The sequence below is a fragment of the Lissotriton vulgaris genome, chromosome 1_2 (genome assembly GCF_964263255.1).
Source record: "Lissotriton vulgaris chromosome 1_2, aLisVul1.2, whole genome shotgun sequence".
NCBI classification, from domain to species: domain Eukaryota; kingdom Metazoa; phylum Chordata; class Amphibia; order Caudata; family Salamandridae; genus Lissotriton; species Lissotriton vulgaris.
In genome coordinates this window covers 154,595,469-154,620,753 of record NC_141686.1, presented here as the reverse complement: position 1 = coordinate 154,620,753, position 25,285 = coordinate 154,595,469, and positions in this window count along the sequence as shown.

The following is a 25,285-nucleotide window of genomic DNA, read 5'->3' as shown; positions in this document are numbered from 1 at the left end:
CCCCCTGCACTGACCACAATCCTTTGCATCACTCCAGAAGACAAGGCCATACACCACATCTGACAGGAGAGGCAAAAGAGCACAGCACACCCACCCACCAACCACCACCACCACTATCACACCATCACAAACAAACCCCCACCACACAACACCCCACACACATCATCACCACACCCCTGCACCCACACACCCCTGCACCCACAAACACCTCAACCCCCCCACACCATGACATCACAAAAAATGCCCAAATTCACAGAGAGTGAGTTGACAGTCATGGTCAACGAGATTGTAAGAGTAGAGCCACAACTATTTGGTAGCCTGGTCCAACAGACACCATTAGCCACCAGGACACAAATGTGGGAAAGGATAGTCCAAAGGGTGAATGCAAGGGGCCACCCCAAGATCCAAGAAGGAGATCATGAAGCGGTGGAATGACCTGAAGAGGGTTGTCAAGGAGAAGAGGAGCAAGAACTGGACGCTGGCAAACGTGACTGGGAGTGGCCCTCCCATCCCACAAAAGACATTCACACCATGGGAGGAGAAGGTGCTTGCCATCCTTCTACCTGAGAGTCTCACAGGAGTAGCCGGGGGAGCCGAGGCTGGTAAGTACAGACAAATGTCCAACACCACAATGAGAATTACCTCCTTGCAATACCCAAACACCATTTTACTGTCCATCCCCACCCAACATGTAGCCAGCCACCCTGCTTAGGAGGCCTGTATGGGCGAGGGAGGTCTGTACAACAACTCACACCATACCCTCTGTATCAAAGCTGAGCAGTTTGGAGGCCTCCCCCACCCAGGAGCATGTGTCAGCCATTGCACTGTTTGACAAACAGACTTACAGGTTGGTAGCCATCTTGTATTGGAGCACTGTTTTCGGGTGGGAGTGTTGTATCACAACTGCCACCATCCCCCCTGTCCCACACCCCAGCAGCATGGAGGCCTCCCCCACCCAGCAGCATTTGTCAGCCATTGCACTGTTTAACTAACAGACTCACAGGTTGGTAGCCATCTTCACTGGGAGTGTGTGGGAGGGAGTGAGGCCTGCACTACTACTCCCACCATCCCCCCTGTCCCACACCCCAGCATCATGGAGGCCTCCCCCACCCAGCAGCATGTTTCAGCCATTGCACTGTTAGACAAACAGACTTACAGGTTGGTAGCCATCTTCACTGGGAGTGTGTGGGAGGGAGGGAGACCTGCACTACTACTCCCACCACCCCCCCCGTCCCACACCCCAGCATCATGGAGGCCTCCCCCACCCAGCAGCATGTGTCAGCCATTGCACTGTTAGACAAACAGACTTACAGGTTGGTAGCCATCTTCACTGGGAGTGTGTGGGAGGGAGGGAGGCCTGCACTACTACTCCCACCATCCCCCCTGTCCCACACCCCAGCATCATGGAGGCCTCCCCCACCCAGCAGCATGTGTCAGCCATTGCACTGTTTGACAAACAGACTTACAGGTTGGTAGCCATCTTCACTGGGAGTGTGTGGGAGGGAGGGAGGCCTGCACTACTACTCCCACCACCCCCCCTGTCCCACACCCCAGCATCATGGAGGCCTCCCCCACCCAGCAGCATGTCTCAGCCATTGCACTGTTAGACAAACAGACTTACAGGTTGGTAGCCATTTCACTGGGAGTGTGTGGGAGGGAGGGAGGCCTGCCCTACTACTCCAACCATCCCCCCTGTCCCACACCCCAGCATCATGGAGGCCTCCCCCACCCAGCAGCATGTGTCAGCCATTGCACTGTTTGACAAACAAACTTGCAGGTTGGTAGCCATCTTGTATTGGAGCACTGTTTTTGGGTGGGAGGGTTGTATCACAACTCCCAGCATCCCCCCTGTCCCACACCCCAGCATCATGGAGGCCTCCCCCACCCAGCAGCATGTGCCAGCCATTGCACTGTTTGACAAACAGACTTACAGGTTGGTAGCCCTCTTCACTGGGAGTGTGTGGGAGGGAGGGAGGCCTGCACTACTACTCCCACCATCCCCCCTGTCCCACACCCCAGCATCATGGAGGCCTCCCCCACCATGCAGCATGTGTCAGCCAGTGCACTGTTTAACTAACAGACTTACAGGTTGGTAGCCATCTTCACTGGGAGTGTGTGGGAGGGAGGGAGGCCTGCACTACTACTCCCACCATCCCCCCTGTCCCACACCCCAGCATCATGGAGGCCTCCCCCACGCAGCAGCATGTGTCGGACATTGCACTGTTAAACAACCAGACTTACAGGTTGGTAGCCATCTTCACTGGGAGTGTGTGGGAGGGAGGGAGGCCTGCACTACTACTCCCACCATCCCCCCTGTCCCACACCCCAGCATCATGGAGGCCTCCCCCACCCAGCAGCATGTGCCAGCCATTGCGCTGTTTGACAAACAGACTTACAGGTTGGTAGCCATCTTGTATTGGAGCACTGTTTTCGGGTGGGAGGGTTGTATCACAACTCCCAGCATCCCCCCTGTGCCACACCCCAGCATCATGGAGGCCTCCCCCACACAGCAGCATGGGTCAGCCATTGCACTATTAGACAAACAGACTTACAGGTTGGTAGCCATCTTCACTGGGAGTGTGTGGGAGGGAGGGAGGCCTGCACTACTACTCCCACCATCCCCCCTGTCCCACACCCCAGCATCATGGAGGTCTCCCCCACCCAGAAGCATGTGTCAGCCATTGCACTGTTTGACAAACAGACTTACAGGTTGGTAGCCATCTTGTATTGGAGCACTGTTTTCGGGTGGGAGGGTTGTATCACAACTCCCACCATCCCCCCTGTCCCACACCCCAGCATCATGGAGGCCTCCCCCACCCAGCAGCATGTGTCAGCCATTGCCTCCTGCACAGTCACTTAACAGGTACGTATCTACAGTAATTCTGCATGAAGTGTGTGTGTGTGACCTGCATCCAGTAAACCTACAACAATCTAACCCAAAGCATTGACAATCAATATGTATGACTCCATGATGTCCCTCAGCACTATGAAATGTTACACGGTGTTGCCATTATTACTACTACTGATGACTGTACATGTAAGTAGTGTACAGACAGATGATGATACGCAGATGACACTAACACTGACCACTCCCCATCTACTCCACAGGTGACGAAGAACTCACTGCTGAGGACAACACCAACGACCAGCAGAACCAGTCTCCACCCCCGGCCCATGGACTCTCAGAAGTGGACTCCCAGGACAGTTTGGATGATGAGCTCCAGCCCGGCCCATCAGGTGTGCCACAGACCCAGAGGTCCCATGCCCCCATCCTCCCCACCACCACCTCTGCTGCCACTACAATGCAGCAGACCCCTGCAGCCACGGCCTCTACCACCGCAACCACCACAGCCACCTCCGCCACTGCCACCAACACCACCAGGACCACCAGTACCACCTGCAGCAACCTCCCTGTCCCCAGGGACGACCAACCCACACCAACAGCTGCGGAGGGCAGGGAGAAATGCGTGGTCCCCCAGTGGCGAGGGAAGAGGTCCGTGGCGGCAGAACAAGTGGGAGGGCCAGGGTCACCACCAGACCTCGGGAGGAGTGGACACCATCCCTGGACCACTTCACCAGAGTTGTGGAGGCCTACCAAGAGGTCCAGGGACAAAGTGGCCGGTCTGATGAACTCATGAGGGAGCTCATCCTGCTGATGAGGTCCATCGATAACTGTCTGGGACAGATGGTGGACCTCATGGGCCAGCAAGTGGCGTTGCAGAGGGTCAGGCCTGTGTCTTAACCACCACCTCCGTCCCCTCCTGTTGTGCAACAGGATGACAGTGCTCCATCCTCCCCTGCGCCAACAGAGAGGGACGAGTCCCCTGACGCCGCTGGCCAATCAGCAGGCCCCCCCCCACCAAAAAGATCTAGGGGGCATCCTAAGAAGAGCCTGGGAGTCTCTGGAGGCAATGCACCTACCACATGCCAGTCACGGAGCCAGCCGTGAAGACAACCCTCTTCCCAACTGCATTCACAGTTTGGACTATCCTTCCTCACATTGCCCTGGCAATGGCACCTCACTGTTGGACTGGGTCCCCACATCCATGTGGTGTCTACTCTTACAACTCATTGAACTGGACTGTCAACTCACTGCTCATTCCACACCTTCATGTAAATATCACCGCACCAATCACATGTACACTCCAAAAATAAAATACCTGATGCACAAGAATTTGTGTTGTGAATTTTATAGTGCAGTATTTACATAGTTGCAGATGTCCATGATGTGTACCAATGATGTACAGTATGCAGGCCAGGAACCCTCTGTAGCACCTAGGGAGACACAACAGAACAACAGTCACTGGTCTCATTGTGGCAACACACAGATCACTGCACACAAAATAACCTAAACTTCACAGCCATATTACACAATGTCTAGCAGATGTGCACAAATACAGTCCTATACACATCTCGGCACTGAACTTCCATTTCACAAACTACACACATGGGTGACAGTACATGTGCCCATTGGTTACTGCCACGCATAGCCATTCATAACAAGAACAACAACATCAGACAATGTACACGTTGTACCTCGTCAGCCACCTTCAAGTGAAGTAGCGTTCAATGAGCTGTTGGCGCTGATCAACTCCTTCCTCCTCTCCACTGTCCTCATCACTGGATTGAGGTCCCTGAGCAGCTGGTGGCCCTGGTACATCACCATCATCCAGGAGCAGTGGGACCCTTCTGTGGATGGCCAGGTTGTGCAGCATACAGCATGCCACAAAGATCTTGCACACCTTCCCAGGCGAATATGCCAGTGCGCCTCCGGTCCTGTCAAGGCACGGGAACCTTGACTTAAGCAGTCCGAAAGTCCGCTCAATCACCCGTCGGGTCCTGCCATGGGCATCATTGTAGCGGATGTTTCCTGGTGTCCGGGGATACCGTAGTGGGCTCAACAGCCATGGGCGACTGGGATATGCTGAGTCACTTGTGAATGGAAAACACACATTGCAATGTTGTACAGCCAGAGTGCAGCAAGTGACACACAGCACGCCACTGCAGTAGTGAAACTCACCCACAATCCAGGCACGTTCGGGATGCAGATTCTCCATCATCCGTGGCACCATGCTGTTCCTCATGATGTACGAATCATGGGCCGAACAGGGAAACTTAGCACACACATGTGAAATTGTAATGTCCGCAAGGCACACCACCTGCACATTCATGGAGTGGTAGTGTTTGAGGTTCCGATAAATGTTCTCCATCGCATGCGGTGGCAACAGACCTACATGTGTGCAATCGATGGCACCAACTACATGTGGGATGCCCCCAAGGGCATAGAAGTCACCCTTCACAGCAGCCAATTCACGTCCTCTGGAGAAATGTATGTATCGATTGCGATATGGCATCATGGCCGCAAGAACATCTCTCAGCACCATGCTGAACATGGGCTGCGACATCCCCCCAGCATTCGCCATGGTCTCCTGGAAGGAACCAGTCGCGAAAAAGTGGAGTGCCGCCATCACCTTGTAGGTGGGTGTGAATGCCGTAGGATAGTGACGGCGAGGCTGCAGGTGGGGCTCCAATAGATTACACAGGATCTTCAGTGTTGGTCTGTCCAGCCTGAATTTTCTGATGATTGCCTCATCCTCCATGTCCTGCAGCACTGTCAGGTGATGGAGTAGATTCGGCCTCCTCCTAGTCAAGGAGTGAAATGAATATGTTAGTGACAAGCAACATGTGATGAGCATGGCACAGAGAATCAATGATGTAATGTGAAACAAAGGAGTACCAGAGAGATGCATGGCACTTCAGGTCACTTGGCTGGCCAATAGCTACACACAGAGGGCACGCCTCTCCAGTGACAATACACAAGTGCCACAAACAAATCTGGGACATTGGAAGTGGAAATAATGGATGAACAATTCACATGTGCATACAAGGTGCAGCAAGACCCGCAATTTATTGTGATTCGCCATGTCTATCATACCCATCTGGTGTACCAGCCACACCTCAAAGCATCATGTGAAGTCGGAACACATTCATCAACACAATGATCACAGTAGCAGGGACACTTCCGGTTGTGTGCATGAGCAGTTGTGAATGCAGAAGTCTTGTCCGATACAATGCAGTGACAACATCCAGGTGAAGGTCTGAAATGAGCCACAACACATTACACGTCACTACATCATTTACACCAGCTGGAGTCTGTCAATCATCATCAGCCATCAAATTCCTCACTAATATGGATGAACAACAGGCCAAAGTGTCTCACACTGAACGTGCGTCCACCTGTGGATGACATGGCTGTGTGGCATCGTGTGTACAATGATGTGCCCTTCACCATGTTGCTGCAGGGTGCTGATACAGTGGCCCTGATTGTAATACACAGCAATGTGTACGAACATGGCAGTAACTACCGCCGGTCCCTGGCGGTGTGACCCCAGCACCACCCCCTTCAGGAGTGTGCTAGCCATTGGCATATGGACATGTGACTATGGCGCTGGCATGCTCCGCAGCATGATTTGCGGAACCTACCGCCTGTCCCCGGCGGTGTGACCCCAGCACCACCCCCTTCAGGAGTGTGTTAGCCATTGGCATATGGACATGTGACTATGGCGCTGGCATGCTCCGCAGCATGATCCGCGGAACCTACCGCCGGTCCCTGGTGGTGTGACCCCAGCACCACCCCCTTCAGGAGTGTGTTAGCCATTGGCATATGGACATGTGAATATGGCACTGGCATGCTCCGCAGCAGGATCCGCGGAACCTACCACCGGTTCCTGGTGGTGCATCACCGCCGTGGAGCATTGCATACAGCCAATGGCATCGATGATGGCGTTGGCATGATGCAGATTTGAAAGTCGGGGGAGGTGTGCTCCGCTACCGCGGAAGCGGTCATTGGATACTTCTAAATGATGCACCATCGCGGAAGCGCACTCCAGGCGCCCGCGGAGCGTCACCGCCGTGGAGCATTGCATACAGCCAATGGCATCGATGATGGCGTTGGCATGATGCAGATTTGAAAGACGCGGAAGGTGTGCTTCGCTACCGCGGAGGCGGTCATTGCATGATTTTGAATGAGGCAGACCCGGACAACCAATTGAAGCAGCTTTCAAGCTTCCTAACCACCACAGGGGGTTATAAATCTGTGGGAGTGAGCCTCACATTCCCACTGCTCCAAGAGCCTCCTGCCTGCGACTATCTCCTGCTGCCTGGGACCCTGTCCTGCTGCTTCAAGAGCCTGCTGCCTGCGACTATCTCCTGCTGCCTGGGACCCTGTTCTGCTGCTCCAAGAGCCTGCTGCCTGAGACCCTGTCCTGCTGCCTGGGACCCTGTCCTGCTGCTCCAAGAGCCTGCTGCCTGAGACCTTGTCCTGCTGCCTGGGACCCTGTCCTGCTGCTCCAAGAGCCTGCTGCCTGGGACCCCTCACAACTCACTTCCGCCACAGGTCTGCCGTATCCACAGTGATGTCAAGAACAGAGAAGATCCGTGCCAGTCCATTCACGAGTGAGTAGCTGGATGTCCTTGTGGACGGGGTGCTGGCACAGTACCCACGGCTGTTTGGTGGTCCCAATGTTGTGGTAAGTCACCATGAAGGGAGCTGCAGGGCAGGGTGGTGTCAGACGTGTAGTCGTGATGCTGCAGTACATGCTTGGGGATGTGGGGTGATGACATACACTGACAGACAGGCTGTTTCCTGCTCGAGGTAGTGTGTGTGTTGCAATGTGAGTCTTTCCTAGGCCTGAACTCGTATGTGTGAGTGGGGGGTGTTACATTGCCGGCCATACAGAACCAACAGTTGTTAGCCTTTTAGATGCCAGGACAGTGAACGCTTGTGAGGAAATTTCAGGGTGCCCTGTAGTCAGAGTCAGTGTGAGCCACAGAGTGGGTTCAGTGGCAGCATAGCCAAACCTTGAACATCAGCCAACTTACATGCTACAGTTGCTTCACACTCATTAGTGGATATACCCCATCGGTGCCCTGTGCAATTTCCGATTTACACACTGCTGTTGATGCATTTGTGTTGAGGCATTATGCATTTGCGTGCATATCATGGTGACTAGGGACCACAATGTGTGCATGCATACACTAATGTTTATGCCATGCAGAGGGTACGCCCAGTTCTGGAGGGAGGGAGGTTACTGTGAGTCCAGAGTCTGTGTCTGGCTGCTGTAATGATAGATGCTGACATCTTAAATTGTGTAAATGTTCTTTTGCCCTTCTTTACTCTCATGCCTGCAGCTCAAGGTACACCAACGTAAGGCCGTGTGGAGGGCCATCGCAGCAAAGGTGCGAGCCCTGGGGGTATCAACAGACAACACACACACTGTCACAAGAGGTGGGACGACATCAGCCGACTGGCTAAGCAAGTGGCAGAGATGACCTTGGGTATGGTACCACGCACAGGACGTTTGGAACGTCGCACCATGACTCCGCTGATGGGACGCATACTGGCAGTGACCAATCCAGACCTGGATGCACGTCTGAAGGGGCATCAGCAGCAAGACAGAGAAGGTGAGTATCTGGGGAGGGAGAGTTTGTCTGGGAGTGGATGCATGTGTACAGGGCCGGTGCCAGCGGTGACACATGTGATGTGCGTGTGTTGCCATGCTGTGTCATGTGATGTGAGTGGCGACTGTGATGTGTGCCTGTATGAGGCATTGCGCCACCATGGCCTTACTGTTCTGCCCATGCATGCAGTTCTCAGTCCTTGACAGATTTTATGTGTCCACATGGTCTCTCTGCTCTGTGATGGTGTGGGGAGTCCATATTGTGCCGAACTGCAGTGTCCATTTGATGAGTGTCACACCATGTCTATCTACTTTGCATGCATCCATGATGTTTGAGGCCCACACATCCAACGATAATGTGTAGCCTGATTGCCACATGGTGTTTGCTATGGCCTAGTTGGCATTGTGGCATGTGTAGTCAATACAGGTGTGTGTGGTCCCCAATGATTCCCTGTAGGGGTGTAAGTGGTGATGTGTGTTGTGGCTACATCATGTCCATGGGGATGGTCAATGTGGGCTGGGGGAAGACCATCTATGGGCAGGGTGTGGTGCTGTGTGGCATCGACATGCCTCACTCCAGGAAGTTTGTCTGCATGACAGGCACTGTTGTGGTCTATATCGTGTGTAGATGCACAGTGTTTGCAGGGTGTGGTGGTTATCATGTAGCTCTAGGCCTCTACTGTGCTGAATTGATCTGCTATGGTGTGTACAGATGATGACACTTACACAAACCTGTTTCTCTCACTAATGCAGATTCGCAAGACACCACAGCGGTACATGATCCTGGTGGGGAGACCAGCACGACAGCGGCAGCGGAGGCAAGTGAGACTGAGCCAAGTGACACTGAGAACACCAGCGCTCCTGAGGGTGACAGGAGTATGCATGAGGAATCTGTAGCTGAGACACAAAGTACCACTTCATCTGATGCCGGCGGGTATGCATCCCTGTTTGCAGGCACAGGGGATGTGGAGTGTGCCACAGAATCTGACACCCAGCGGCCAGTGCCCAGCCTCCCATCCACTGCCTCTGGTGCTATCCGTATCCGTGTTACTAAGAGGGGACGTGTGACATTCACACATGGCACCGCTGCCCCTGCACCTGTCCCCCCTGCTGCCCTCAGTGCAGAGTGCGTAGAGCTCCTGCGCCAACTTTGCGTGGGCCAGACCGCCCTGCTCAATGCCTTCAGTGCCCACGATAACAAATGAGGCCAGGTTCTAGCTTTCATGGAGGGCATACACTCTGACGTGGGTGGGCTACACCGCACACTCCAGTCATTGTCAGCCACAATCACAACAGGCCTCCAACAGGCACATGGTCCCATTGCAGCTCAGGTGCCAGTGACGAACAGCCACATCAGATGACATTGTCCACTTGGGACCTACGTCTACTAAACGGTACAACACTAGGAGCACAGGTCAGACACAAAGCAAACAATCCCGTCCACAGACTCCATCCCCGAAGAAGAGCAGGGCCCCCTCAATATGCACGGACAAGGTGAAGTCACAGAAAAGTAAGGCCACAAGATCATTGTCCCAAACATCAGGCTCACATGTGCAGAGGCATCACCAGATTATGACTCAGCGATGCCCACAGAGGATGTGTGGCATGTCATGGCTACACCTGGAGAGAGCACAGGGACACAACCACCCACCACATCGACACCAAAAAAAAGTACATCGAGGCAGGTGGAGGAGGGCCCTGTTGGGACCAGCCCAATCATTGAGGCAGAGGAGAGCCCAGTTGTGACCAGCCCAATGGTTAAGGCAGGGAAGCCCAGTGTTGTGACCAGCCCTGGCAAGGAGGGACAGGATGTCACTGTGGACACCACCCCTGGGGGTAGTGTAAGGTGGTCAATGTGAGGGGTACACCTTCCGGAGAGGGTAAGGTGGTCCGAAGGCGTAGCCAGCCAAAGCGTTATGCAGGATCAAGCACATCACCTGAGGGAGTGCCAGTGTCTGCCCCTGATGTGGGACAGTTGGTGTGTGTGCCTATTCTGCCATCTCCACTTCCCATCAACCCCAAGACAGGCAAGCCATTTCATGTACCAAAAAGGTGGAAGGGAACCCCTCCAACCTCTCCCACCCACACTGTGTCAAGGGTGTGCATGACTCCACCTCCATGTGCCACGGTGCCACCTGGTCCACACAGCCCTCCACCTTGCAGGCCCTCTGTTATTGCCACATCACATGGCCCTCTGTCACCCCAGTCAAGTAGACCTGCTGTCCATGACACGCAGCCAGGTCACAGTCCGCATGACAGCCAGGAGTGAGTTGACAACCCCCTCATCGCTTGTGCCACACACAGGTGTGCTAGTCAGGACCATTGTTTGCAACCTGGGTGTGTTGCTAACCCTGTTGTTCTGCTGTGCTGGGCTCTCCCCTGCCAAGGACTCTGGGCCTGTTGCTCTGATGTGCTGTGATCTCCCCTGTGCAGCCTCTCATGTACTTGCTGTCTCCCCTGCCAAGGACTCTGGGCCTGTTGTTCTGCTGTGCTGTGCTCTCCCCTGTACAGCCTCTCATGTACTTGCTGTCTCCCCTGCCAAGGACTCTGGGCCTGTTGCTCTGATGTGCTGTGATCTCCCCTGTGCAGCCTCTCATGTACTTGCTGTCTCCCCTGCCAAGGACTCTGGGCCTGTTACTCTGATGTGCTGTGCTTTCCCTTGCCAAGGACTCTGGGCCTGTTGCTCTGATGTGCTGTGCTCTCCCCTGTGCAGCCTCTCATGTACTTGCTGTCTCCCCAGCCAAGGACTCTGGGCCTGTTGTTCTGATGTGCTGTGCTCTCCTCTGTGCAGCCTCTCATGTACTTGCTGTCTCCCCTGCCAAGGACTCTGGGCCTGTTGCTCTGATGTGCTGTGCTCTCCCCTGTGCAGCCTACCATGTACTTGCTGTCTCCCCTGCCAAGGACTCTGGGCCTGTTGCTCTGATGTGTTGTGCTCTCCCTTGCCAAGGACTCTGGGCCTGTTGCTCTGATGTGCTGTGCTCTCCCCTGTGCAGCCTCTCATGTACTTGCTGTCTCCCCTGCCAAGGACTCTGGGCCTGTTGTTCTGCTGTGCTGTGCTCTCCCCTGTGCAGCCTCTCATGTACTTGCTGTCTCCCCTGCCACGGACTCTGGGCCTGTTGCTCTGATGTGCTGTGCTCTCCCCTGCCAAGGACTCTGGGCCTGTTGCTCTGATGTGCTGTGCTCTCCCCTGTGCAGCCTCTCATGTACTTGCTGTCTCCCCTGCCACGGACTCTGGGCCTGTTGCTCTGATGTGCTGTGCTCTCCCCTGCCAAGGACTCTGGGCCTGTTGTTCTGCTTTGCTGTGCTCTCCCCTGTGCAGTCTCTCATGTACTTGCTGTCTCCCCTGCCAAGGACTCTGGGCCTTTTGCTCTGATGTGCTGTGCTCTCCCCTGCCACGGACTCTGGGCCTGTTGCTCTGATGTGCTGTTCTCTCCCCTGTGCAGCCTCTCATGTACTTGCTGTCTCCCCTGCCAAGGACTCTGGGCCTGTTGCTCTGATGTGCTATGCTCTCCCCTGCCAAGGACTCTGGGCATGTTGCTCTGATGTGCTGTGCTTTCCCCTGCCAAGGACTCTGGGCCTGTTGCTCTGATGTGCTGTGCTCTCCCCTGTGCAGCCTCTCATGTACTTGCTGTCTCCCCTGCCAAGGACTCTGGGCCTGTTGCTCTCATGTACTTGCTGTCTCCCCTGCCAAGGACTCTGGGCCTGTTGCTCTGATGTGCTGTGCTTTCCCCTGCCAAGGACTCTGGGCCTTTTGCTCTGATGTGCTGTGCTCTCCCCTGTGCAGCCTCTCATGTACTTGCTGTCTCCCTTGCCAAGGACTCTGGGCCTGTTGCTCTGATGTGCTGTGCTCTCCCCTGCCAAGGACTCTGGGCCTGTTGCTCTGATGTGCTGTGCTCTCCCCTGCCAAGGACTCTGGGCCTGTTGCTCTGATGTGCTGTGCTCTCCCCTGTGCAGCCTCTCATGTACTTGCTGTCTCCCCTGCCATGGACTCTGCCGTTCCTGTTAATGTATGACCTCTGCATAGTCTCTGCCATTTGTACATGGTTGTGTGGCTTGCTGTTGTCTACTAATGTTGTATTGCTACATCTGTGCAATATATGAATAAATACAGAAACTTCTGGTGTGTGTTTTCTCATTCTCGTTGCTGATTGAAATCCTTTTCTTGTTTGCATTTGCTTGACAGTTTACCATGCTCTATTTTTCAGTTCAACATTGCTAGGCTCTTTGTGGGCATCTTATTTTTATACAGGGGTGACAGGCTCTTCAGTCCATTCTGGCCCAGCTGATGTTGTACTCTGTAATGGCTATTTCACAGACAATGCTATTTTCCTGTTGGGGATTTGCTATTGCTGCATACACTGTTCACAGGTCACCTTGGGAGGACACTGGCAGCACAGGGTGTGCAGCTGTTTAGTGGTTTTGTAGCTGTGTGATGTCATGGGGTATGTATGTGTTTTCCTTTCTGTGTGCCCAGGCGTGTATGTGTATGGTCATCTTTTGTTGGCCCTTAGTCCAGGTGGCATGGCTTACATGGCATGTGTGGTGTTGGGTGTGGCAGAGGTGTGCAGTGTGAAGGGTGTTGGTTTGTGGTGTATGTATGTGTGCCCCTGTATGGTGTGAGACACACATGTGTGAGGCAGGAGTTGTATGCCTGGTTTTGGTTTTGTCTTGCCCTGTGTGGATGATTGTATGCAATTGTGTGGGCTACGGGGAGTGCACTGGTGCTGTGTGTTAATTCTCAGCCACTCCTGCAGTGCCTGTGTCCCTGGTTGTGTGTTGTGTGTTGCAGTGTGTGTGTATTGTGCTTCTTGTTGCTGTGCTTGTTGGTGTGCATGGGGGTGCACAGGATTAGTACCTGGCCTGTGGCTAGCTCGGGTGGTGTGCAGTGTGGTTTGGGGTGGTGTGTTTCTGTGATGTAGGTGCCCTGCCCATGCCTTGGTGTGGCCCTGCCTTCTGCATTGTGCGCATGTGTTGACCGCGGTGGTGACGTGACCGGGGCGTTCCTGCTGGTTGGCGGACGTTCTGTGTTCCGGATGGTGTAGAGTGCCTTGTAGTGAGGTGGGTGATGTGTGGGTGCCCATGTGGATGTGTTGTGTCCTCTAGCAGGATGACAGTGTGGTGCTGGGGCCCTGTGTCGGCATGTGTGTTGTGCGGTGCATATGTGTAGTGGCGTACCTGCGGCGGCGTCCGCGGCGGCCCATCTGACGATAGTATTGCAGCAGGTACATGACCGGATGCATGTGGAGGGCTGGGTCCATGGGGTTCATGTTGGGTCTCGGCGTTCGTGCTCCGCTGTCGACTTTCCGCCTGCTTCAGCTGTGCAGTGTCCCCGCTGCGGTGCGTCTGCTTGTTTGGCCCATCCTAATTTGTCGGACGGGCCGGACGTCATCGGGCGTGGCGGAGGCTTTCGGTTGGCTCCCGCCGCCGCGCTGGCGGGCGCAGTTTGATGGCGGTGCGCGGCGCGCCGCGGTGGATAAGAAATGACCTGTGTTTACCTATCCTAATGTTGCGGACGTGAGTTCCGCAGCTCGCGGGTGGAAAAAGCTGTTTTTCCGCCCCGCCACCACCGCGGTGGTGCCACCGCCCACCATCCTAATGGACCCCTCAGTGTGTCCTAAGTAGTCAATGTTTTCTGTAAAAATGTGCACTTATCTCTGCAAAGAGTGATACCAAACTCTTTAAATTTAGTGACAACTGTTTCAAGAGGGTGATTATGTTCAGGTAAGGATTTAGTAAAAATCAGCACATCTTGAAAGGCTTGTACCCCACTCACGCCCTCCGGAATGCTGAAAAACACTAGCTACTGAATCCAATCCAAAAGGGGGTCTGCAAAACATAAAGGGGGTCATTAGGATGACGGGCGGTATCGGATAATGGGACAGCCCGCCTTAAGGGCGGGGGTCCAGTGGGGGGAATTAGGATGCGCCCGCCACATTGGCGGGCGCATCCAGCATTTTTAGAGCACTGCCCGCCACAATGCTAAAAATGCATGTTGTGCATGTGTCTGCACAACGTGGCAGGCACTGTGCGGTGCCTGCCATGTTGTGCATGCACATGTAGGGAGGTACCATAGGTACCCCCCATGTGCCTCCCCCACCCCCACACCATCCTGGGGGCCTGCAACGGGCCCCCAAACTAGAAAACCACATGCCTTACGCCACAGAAAGGCATCATCTAAAGCCCATCCTAATATGGCTGGCGGTGTCCGCCGCGGGCAAGGATGTCGGGCGGATCGACACTGCCCGGATGGCAATCCACCCGACATCCTAATGGGCCCCAAAGTCTCCGAAAGGAGTTACAAAGGTGGTTAAATCTTGAGATCTTTCATCTAATGGGATCTGGTGGTAGGCTTATTTGAGATCCAAAAGTGTGAAAAATGTAAAGTCTCCAATGTTGGCAAGTAAGTATTGAACCTTGGGTAGAGGATGACAATCAACCCCAATGTTCCTGTTGAGACTGAGGTAGATCAGTGCGGATGCTAATGTCAACATCCTTTTTGCAAGCAATTACAATAGGACTTACCCATTCAGAGGAGTCAGTGGGTTTGATAACTAGGTGGCCTATTACGATGGATGGCGGACACGCAAAGGAGGTCGGGACGGTCCGCCGAATTTTGCGGCTGTCCCGCGAAGCAAATTAGGATGCAGCACCCGCCACAATGGTAGAGCCCATGGTGTGCATTGTGGTGCCTGGACCTTGTGCATGGCAATGTTGTGGGGTACCATTGGCACTCCCCGATGCAGCCCCCCCCGGGGGCCCGCAGTTAGGGCCCCTCTGTGAATTTCTAAATGCCTTACCATGGCGGGGTCTCCGCCATGGAAAGGCATGCATCCTAGAATGGATAGCGGTGCCTGCAAGGCACAGCCACCATATTGAGTTCCTTTTCCGCCCGGCCGGCAATCCGACCAGCGGAAAAGCGGCGGACGGTATTTCCATCCACCGCGGTGCCCCTCACCATGCTAATATGACGGGCGTGAACCAGGGGCATTTTGCGGGCGGATCCGCTGTGGCGATCCGCCTGATATCATACTGGGCCCCTAACTTCTCTAAGAGCTTTTTCAATTCCGCTCTAACACTTAAGGGGCTTTGAGTGCAACCTCATAGCATGCCTCTTCAACTTAATTGTGTGCATATTTTTCTGAATTAGTAATAAAAAAATAATTCAGGAAATCTTTTAATATCTTCAGTGGGATTAAAATCATCAGTAGTGAGTAAAGATACATTTGCTAAACTGACTGGTGGATCATGGCCAGGCACAGGCATTATATTTCTACCCTTGACTGCAACATATATGTTAATTGACATTGACCTGCCAAGACAAGATACAATGACTATGAGGAACCAAACCATAGTGACATCCTGATCACCATAAGCTTTAGGATGTATCTCCGGTGTGCTCAGGATAACATTAGACCCCCACTGTTGATAAAATAAAGTATCAAATATGATAGCAATAGGTGCACCTGAGCCACACATTAAGTTATGAGTTATTTTGGAACTTAGTGTTACCTTACATAAAGGTTCCTTAACTTTTTTAGTAGATGTTAGACCTGGCACCTTGGCGTGAGTCTCCCTTCCACTTTTTGCTGATGTGCCTCAGATGTTTTGCTGGTGTTCGATGCTCAGGGCACTGCGCCACGGCCGATCCGTGCCGCAGTGCAAGTGCTCCCAATGTAAAGTGTATGTACAATTGATTTCCACGATTGGATTATTTGGTTTACTATCAGTCCCCAGTAAAGTGCACGAGGCGTGCCGGGGCTAGTAGATACAAATGCCGCTAGTGGGCCTGCAGCGCTGTTTACGCCACCCACAGAAGCAGCCTCGTAAGATATGTCTTGGGTCCGCCATTGCTGACCCCGCGTACAGTCCCGCACTGTCACGCTGACAGTGCAAGTGCCCACACTTGCCAGTCCCAGAACCTTCCCTCACCTTCATATCAGTCACCCCTATGGTAGGCCTATGGGCAGGGTGCATTGTAAGCGTAAGGTAGGGCAGGCCTAGAGTGTGGCATGTCCTAGTAGTGAATTACCGCCCTTTCTCGTTCTTCACTATTGAAGGGCTACCGGTTCTCTTAGGCCAGATGAGCTGTCGGAGCTATTACACGCTATAGTCCCGGCAGGCTCAGGGAACACGGTAGCAGGTCGAGTTTAATATGCCTGAACTCAGAATAATAAAATACTTCCTTTGGTAAGGTTTATTTTAATATCCTGTGCTGGAAATGCTACTTTTAGAAAGTTAGCCTTTGCTCGCCTAACTGTTCAGCCTGCCTCTGCCAGGATGTGTACCTGCTGTCTGGGTTTGTGTGAGTGACAGGGCTGGGAGATTCCCGGGGGATAGTCGGGTGCTCAGGAAGGTGAATGAGATGCTTACACCAGGATGGGTGGGCGGAGTAGTCCTTGACTCTGAATAGGGTTGTGCTCCACCACCACAATGCTGGCTCCACCTCCTGCGGAGCGTCTGATGTCTCTGCCCTGCACCCTGAAAGAAGACGGCAGCGCCCTGTCAACAAAGTACTTCAGAACCGGGTTGAACCAGGCTCAGGCCCCCTGGCCTGCAAAGACAAAAGAAATGCAGTATAAAAATAGGAGCTCCGCTCCTTACAAATCAGATCCAGTTTTAACCACGACGAACCTCTGCCTGACTAGAAGGACCAAGAGAAGCTGAAGGACGGAAACCAGTCTGTATCCTGTAAGACTAGCCTGCAGTGGCGCCTTGCTGAGAACGGAGAGGAAAGGACCAGATAGGACTTTGTAGACTTGTGCCTGAAACGATCTCCAAGGGCTTGATCAAGAGCTTTCTCCCTGAACGGAACCCCAGGACCATTGGGTTCTATCTGCTTGTGCCCGTTTGCTGTTGGGCCTCAGTTCTTATTCCCTCACCAGAGTTGTGACTCGGGTGCCTTCGCCCTCTCCCAGGCCGTGACGGCTCGGAGCTTGGTCGCCCCGCCGTAGAGAGTGGAGCTCATTCCTGAGCCGCTCTCCGCTTCAGTGCCGGGCCGCCTGCTCTCCTGTCACCTCGCCGCTTACGGAGCGAGCTTCGCACCTCTCATCTTCTCCAGCCGGAATCTGCACAGAGAGCATCTCATAGCCTCGGACGGTCCGTACGCCGTAACGTACCCGACTGCCTCGCTTTGCACTCCTGCATACCAAGGCGCATGCCGCACCTCAAGAAAGGCCTCACCGTACCGTGGTACCGGAAGCCTGGTGCTGCACCTGTCTGCCCGAGAACTCGACGCCCCTCACAGATCCACGAATCAGACCCGGCGTGCTAAGAAGTAGTACGCCCCCGCAGGCCTGAACGGCGCCTCGCCCCGTGAGCTGTACCGATCCCGGATCGCCGCAACCCTCCACAGTCTAGCTCCTTCACCTCGCTCCTCGAGGGGGATTGAGCCGGAGAGATCCTCTGGAGAACCGTCGGCCTCGTTCGGGGTCCGCCCTCACAAGTAGCCGCGCCTGAAACTCCTCGGACTTCCACCAGCAAGGTACACTTGAACTCCGTCTCGAGTTCATATCGGATCCAGGGTCCGCAACGTTCTTATTTCCCTGTCATCGTACCTTGCTGAACAACGAACATAGAAAGACTAAATTGCCTATTGTAATCTGGTGACCTCATTGTACTAAACATTATTCTGGTCTTGTGATAATCCTGCTTGAATCTATCTTTTATATAAAGTATACGTATTTTTGATACAACCATACGACTGGTGTCGATTTGTGGTGGGTCAGTGGGTTTACTGTGTGTGATCATGAATGCTTAACTTACTATCGCCCTGAAGATTAGCCTTGTCTGCTCGCGCCACACTACCTAGATGGTGAGCAGGGGTTATTCCAAGGAGTAGTTCCCTTACCGTTACATGGAGCTGAGGGTCATTGCTTGTCACAAGTGTATACCTGTGCCAACCAGAGACCTCCGGTTCTAACAGTAGACAAGAAGTCAATCTCCAGATTCAGGTCCATATTTGATGGATCAACAGGAAAGTCCCCTTCATTTAAGTCAACACTGTATACTTTAACTTTGTGTTTACCAGATATGCAATCACTGTGAATGTGTCCAAATTTCTTGCACTTATTGCATCGTTTACCTGTTGCTTGAAAGGGATTTAGATCAGCACCTGAAACAAACAGTGTTAGTATTATGTTGAACATTCTTTTTTTTTTTAAACCTTTATTTAAAATTTGCAATCAGATACAGACACGGGCCTACAACCCCCAGGGCTGGCCGCTAAGCATTTCAATACATTATTACAATCCAACTTCAAACCCAGCCTCCCTGGGGAGCATGGGAACTCCATACACAAAACGCATCGGTTGCAAAGGCAGTTCAATCCGGAAACAGGATAAGAGGTTTTCATTTTACAAATATAAAGTAGAAAGGATCAGGTGTCGTACAGTGTCTCGGATCACAAAGGGGGGAGAGCAAAAGAGCAACGTGTCCAAAATAAGCTCGCTATCATGTAAGTCAGCGGCGTTAAGACATACGACAGCAGGATAAAATAGCACATTAATATTCGTCTACGCCATCATTAATGTCCGCCCCACAGCACCAAAACCTCAGAAAAGTCAAGGTACAGATGTAGAAACAAGGATGTAAGGAAAGCCGAACCCACTACACTAACCCGGAAAAAGAAAAAGAAAGAAAAGGCAAGGGAAGAGAAGGAAGAAAAGAGGCCATAGAACAAAAATAAAAACGAAACACCCACCCCCACACCTCCCACCCTGCACCCCTGCTGATGACTACGGCCACCCCCCTCGCAGCGTGCCTGTCGCCCAGTAACCAGAACCCGAAATATAGAAGAAAGGGAAAGAAAGGAAAAGGCAAAGAACCCCACTCGATGAGGGAAAGCGGAGGAGGGCATAGTTCTACGGGCTCCCGGTCTCCTCCCCCAGTCGTAGCCAGCCCCGCCCCGGACTCCGTTAGGTCAATAAAACAATCCCGTTAAACATAGTGCCACAATGAAAAACCCAGATAAGAATATCAACCCTGGCCCCGTCGATCAAATTCACTGAAGTCGTCAATTAAGGAAAGCTCTTTCCACAAAATAATGCAAAAGTCCGCAGAACAGGAGTACACAGATGAGAAAAGAACAGCAGGTTCCAATGTAGATAGCTGGTACCAACGTCGCCCCTCCCGCCTCCGAAGCCAAGCTTTACCCCATCCGCCAGCTTGAAAGATCGACAGGGGAGGGGAGTCAATGCGGTCCAAAACAGCAAATGATAGAAAGTAGAAGGTTCCAAAATGGGGACGACATGTAAATATTCCGAGGGATACACAATCGGGGGTTCCAACGGTTCCATTGGGTGACCAGGCACAGTACAGTCGGGTAGATCCACTACAATAGGGGCAAACACTGCTTCCAGCGCCGGGTCAAAATACGCCTCCGAGACATCTATAGAAAAGCGGGCTGGCTGCCGGGTCGCGGGCGTCGAGTCAGGATCCAGTCTCAGGCCTGAGAGTCCATCCGTCGCAGACAACAAACTGCAAGTTTGGACTTCAATAGTTCCCTTAAGTGCCATGAGTGCCTCCAGCACTGTTCGCAGTGACGGGCCAGTTCCAGCCTGTTCCGCTAGATTCCTTTCGTCCTCCAACATGGTGGTCCCACGGAGAGGGCCTTCTCCGGGGCAAAATGAGGCAGAGCAGGATTAGGCCATGAGGGACTGACTGTTAGCGAGCAGTAGTACGCCGCGAGGCACCGACCCGGGGGGATCGGCGATGTGAATGCCGGACCCCCGGTCAGGGACCCCAGCGACACAGCACCATGCGTCACTCTTCACCTCACCTTCTGTAGGCACCAGGCAGCTGGTGGTAGTAGAACAATCAAAAAAGTCCGAGTGTTCCAGAGACCGGACCCAACCACCTTCAGCAGTCCGTTGTTATTCAACTCGGACCCGGCTGAGCCAGCACTCGAGACCCCGGCTTCTCTGCTGGGTTAGGCCTCAATGCGACCATCGACGTAGCTCCGCTCCACAACGGCGGAGAAACTCCGGGATTGCACCACTGGAGTGCAGGTTGGATCACACACACGGATCCGGTGCAGGTATACAGGATAAGCAACAGGATAATAAAGCGAAGGACGGAGGTCAGCGGAGCCGGGAGACTATGCGGCCATCTTGGTTGGTGTTGTAGCTCCTCCCCCATGTTGAACATTCTTAAAGACTTTGCCCTTAATTTGCACAGCATCAACATGTTCAGAATATCCTACAGCATGAACCATTGGAGAAGACGTCTGAGTGGATTTATGAACCAAGAAGCAACTGGTGATTATTGAACGTTCAATGCTTTTGTCCAGATCAAAAACCTCTGACAATGCATGGTCTCTGCAACTGAGTAGCCTTTCTCATGTATTTTTCTAAAAGCAGCTATACACAAACTGATCTCAAATGTGTATGTAAATGGATTCTCGGAAATTGCATGTAGCAGCTAATGCCCTTAATGTTGATATTCATTCTTCAATAGTTTCATGAGTTGTTTTTTCTTCTTGAAAAAAAGTAAATCTCTCCAAAGGAACCCTAGGTTGGTCTGAGAATTTGACTGTAAGTCTTATAATCGCTTTTGAATACTCTTTAGAATCTCTGGATTGTCCAGATGTGCAGCAGCAGGAGGCAAATTATCAGAATCCTACTGCCCTTCATTTCCTAAATGACTAAACAAAAAAGCAGCCTTTATTTTAGGTTCAAAGACATCTGCTCCAATGTCAATTAAATAGTTCTCAAAACCAAGCATTGAATTAATCAAAGGCTTGCAAGGAAGTTGAAGAAATGATGAGATTTGAGCTAAATTGTTAGAAGACATTGAAAGGAATTGTTTAATCTGCCACCATCCAATGAAGAGTTGATACAGGTAATGACACAGTTCTGAGAGTTCAATAAGTATTTCCAAGTTCACGTGAGCCAATTCAAACAAAAACTCTCAAAGTTACGAAGAAACCTTGCTGTAAACCTAAAATATCCAAAGCAATCTAGCAATAGCATTCAAATATGAGCGTCCTGGCATAATGTCGACAATTAAAACAGAACCATCTCAGACAAGTAAAATTTGTGCCAGGAGGACATATGAACGTGCAGCTAAGTATTTATATGTTGAACAGATATGTAAACTGAAGAAACAATATCAAGCGCATACACGAGCGTGCTGGCTCGATGGCTCACCCGTGTTGATGAAGAAGCAGAGCCGAAATGGGGAAGTGGGCGGAGCTGAGTTCAAAACAGCCCAAAGATAGCCTTGGGTTGTGTTGGCTCCAGGAAGTACAGGAGAGCACTCACCGGGTGACGGCTTTGATGGGTGAAATTGTACAGATGATAGCACGGGTTATCTGGAATACGCTGTAGGCTTCAAATTCTCGAGTCTCAAATTTCTTGATAAATCATCACCAAATATTGCATAGAGACTTTGGGAGCCAAGTGGAGATAAGCACAGCGTTTTTTTAATGAAGTACAAGGTAATGAAAAAGAAGCCCACACGCAGCCTGCCCTCATGGGTCAAACGCCCAATGAAGACTCAGCAACTGATGCAGGACAGCAGCGCAGGTCATAAAGCACTAACTTAAAACATAGCAACCCGAATGCATTTACTGTTGATAAGTGGTGTGCACCTGTTACAACGCATTTTTTACAACGCACTACTGTTACAACGCATCCATTACAACGCGGATACTGTTACAACTCATGTTTTTACAACGCATTTTTTTACAACGCAGGTACCTTTACAACGCATACCATTACAACGTAAGTATTGGTAAGTATATAGTTATATTTTAAATGTTATATGTTTGGGGTAAAGGGGTATTTTTAGGGGTTAGGGTCAGCTTTGGGTTTTAGGGTAAAGGGGTATTTTTAGGGTTCAGGGTCAGTTTTCAGTTTTTGGGTAAAGGGGTATTTTTAGGGTTCAGGGTCAGTTTTCAGTTTTTGGGTAAAGGGGTATTTTTAGGGTTCAGGGTCAGTTTTTAGTTTTTGGGTAAAGGGGTATTTTTAGGGTTCAGGGTCAGTTTTCAGTTTTTGGGTAAAGGGGTATTTTTAGGGTTCAGGGTCAGTTTTCAGTTTTTGGGTAAAGGGGTATTTTTAGGGTTCAGGGTCAGTTTTCAGTTTTTGGGTAAAGGGGTATTTTTAGGGTTCAGGGTCAGTTTTCAGTTTTTGGGTAAAGGGGTATTTTTAGGGTTCAGGGTCAGTTTTTAGTTTTTGGGTAAAGGGGTATTTTTAGGGTTCAGGGTCAGTTTTTAGTTTTTGGGTAAAGGGGTATTTTTAGGGTTCAGGGTCAGTTTTCAGTTTTTGGGTAAAGGGGTATTTTTAGGGTTCAGGGTCAGTTTTTAGTTTTTGGGTAAAGGGGTATTTTTAGGGTTCAGGGTCAGTTTTCAGTTTTTGGGGTACAGGGAAAAAATAAATTAAATTTAATTTTAAATTAAATTATTTAATAGTAAATAAATTAAATTAAATTACATTGCATTATTTTTGGGGTTGAGGGTCAGTTTTGAGTTTTTGGGGTACAGGGGTACAGGGTAAAAATAAAGTTATAATTTTTTTAATTTACAATAATTAATTTAAATTATATTTCATAAAATTACTTTAATTTATTTTTGGGGTTTAGGGTCAGTTTTGAGTTTCTGGGGTACAGGGGTACATGGTAAAAATAAAGTAATATTAATTTAAATTTAAATGAATTAACGGAAATTAAATTATTTAAAATTACATTAAATTATATTTTTAAAATTAAGTTACTATTATATTATTAATATTAATATATACTTACCAATACTTACGTTGTAATGGTCTGCGTTGTAAAGGTACCTGCGTTGTAAAAAAATGCGTTGTAAATACATGCGTTGTTACAGTATGCGCGTTGTAAAAACCGCGTTGTAACGGTATGCGGTGTAAATGTCCGCGTTGTAACATCATATATCCTTGATAAGTGAGCTTGCTCCGCAAACCAAGCTCGCTCAGTCACAACAAGTTCTTAAAGATACTGCACACTCCCGACATTACTGCAATGTCTTATGGTAGAAAACAACGGTTGGCGTGTTGCACTTAGAGGGCGTTAGATTGCAGTTTATTCTTTGAAAACTCATAACTCCGGTTCTACTGATTGGATTGTTTTCGATTTGGTCTTGTTTTATTTAATACATTAACCCCTTCGCTGCTAGGCCTCCCTCCTCCCACACGGGCTAAGCTTTTTTTTGGCTTTTTGGGGTTGGTTGCGCTTAAGCCCCTGTAACTGTTTGTCAACATGAGCTATCCATGCCAAATGTATTTGCTTTTCTTCCAACATCTTGAGGATTGCAAAGGTACCCAGGGTTTGTGAATTCCCCTGGAGGGGGCCAAGAAAATGTACAAACTACAGAAAATGTTTGCCTTCCTTTCTGAAAAATGGGAAAAAAGTGCTGCAGAAGAAAGTGTCTGTTTTATCGCCTGCAAAAGGTATCAACAAAGGGTTTGTGGTGCTAAAAATCACCATCTTCACAGCTTTCAGGAACAGGCAGACTTTTGACAGAAAACCAAATTTTTCTACACCGTTTTGGCATTTTACTGGGACATAGCCTATTTTTCAATTTTTTTGTTCTTTCGACCTCCTTGTAGTTAGTGGTAGAAATGGTAGAAAACAATAATGGATCCCAGACAACTATACATTTCTGAAAAGTAGACAAAATTAATAATTCAGCAAGGGGTCATTTGTGTAGATCCTTGAAGCTTTTTTTTAATAGAAACTAACAGTTGATTTAAAAATGTATTGAAATTGAGTTAAAATAAAACAGCCATTTGTGCCAAAGTTGTCACCTGTAACTTGTGAGGATTCCTGTTTCCGTTCCAGCGAAGAACTGGCTTGGAAGTTCAGGCTGGACTGTTCCCATGAGGAACAGGGTCAAAACTGATTTGCATATGGCTGGGTCCAGACTGGGGTGGCAAAGTGAGCTAAAGAACAACGATGGATTTAACCCAGATCTGTGAATTGGCGTGTCTGATAAGTTTCATCGCTCCGTCCATCATCTCCTTGTGTTAGACTTCTTTTAAGTATGGCAGATTTTTTAAAGCAATATAACGTTATGTCCGTTGTACCCTTCTAGTTGCCGGGATATACAGGACTTGTAGGTTCACCAGGAACCCTAGGACTGCAGAGCCAATAACCGAACTGCATCCTGCAATGGATTTTCATGTTGTACCGGGTATAAAGCAGCAATTCATTTGGTAAAATATAAAGAGTGAAAAATAGGTATCAAGGAAACCTTTATATTTCTGAAATGGGAGCAAAATATAGAGTTTGGAAGCAGTGATATTTTTGCACATCTCCAAAATTGTGAGTACGCACACAAGCAGGTGATTTAGAGGACATTTTTCTAAATGGCTTCTTTTTTTTTGCAAATTGTCTAACATTTGTAAGGCAGATATGGAAAGAATGTCAATTATCAATAACACTTGTTCTACAATCCTTTATTCCCCTAATTCTCCCGAAAAAAATGGTACCTCACTTGTGTGGGTTGGCCTATTGCCTGGAACAGGACATAGCCCAAACCACAATGCAGACGCATCACATTTTTCCAGTGAAAACTGAACCTTTTTTTTGCAATGGGACTAACTGTGGATTTTGGACCCTAGCTCAGCCGGCACATAGGGAAACCTATAAAACCTATACATTTTTTAAATAGAGACACCCTGGGGTATCCAAGATGGGGTGACCGGTTTGGCTTTCCCCAGGTTCTGTTACCCAAAATCCCATGCAAAGATCATACTTTGTAAAAAAACAAACACATTTTCCTCTCATTTCTGTGATGGAATGTTCTGGAATCTGCAGGAAGCCACAAACTTACACTCACCCAGCATTCCCCAAGTCTCCGGATACAAAAT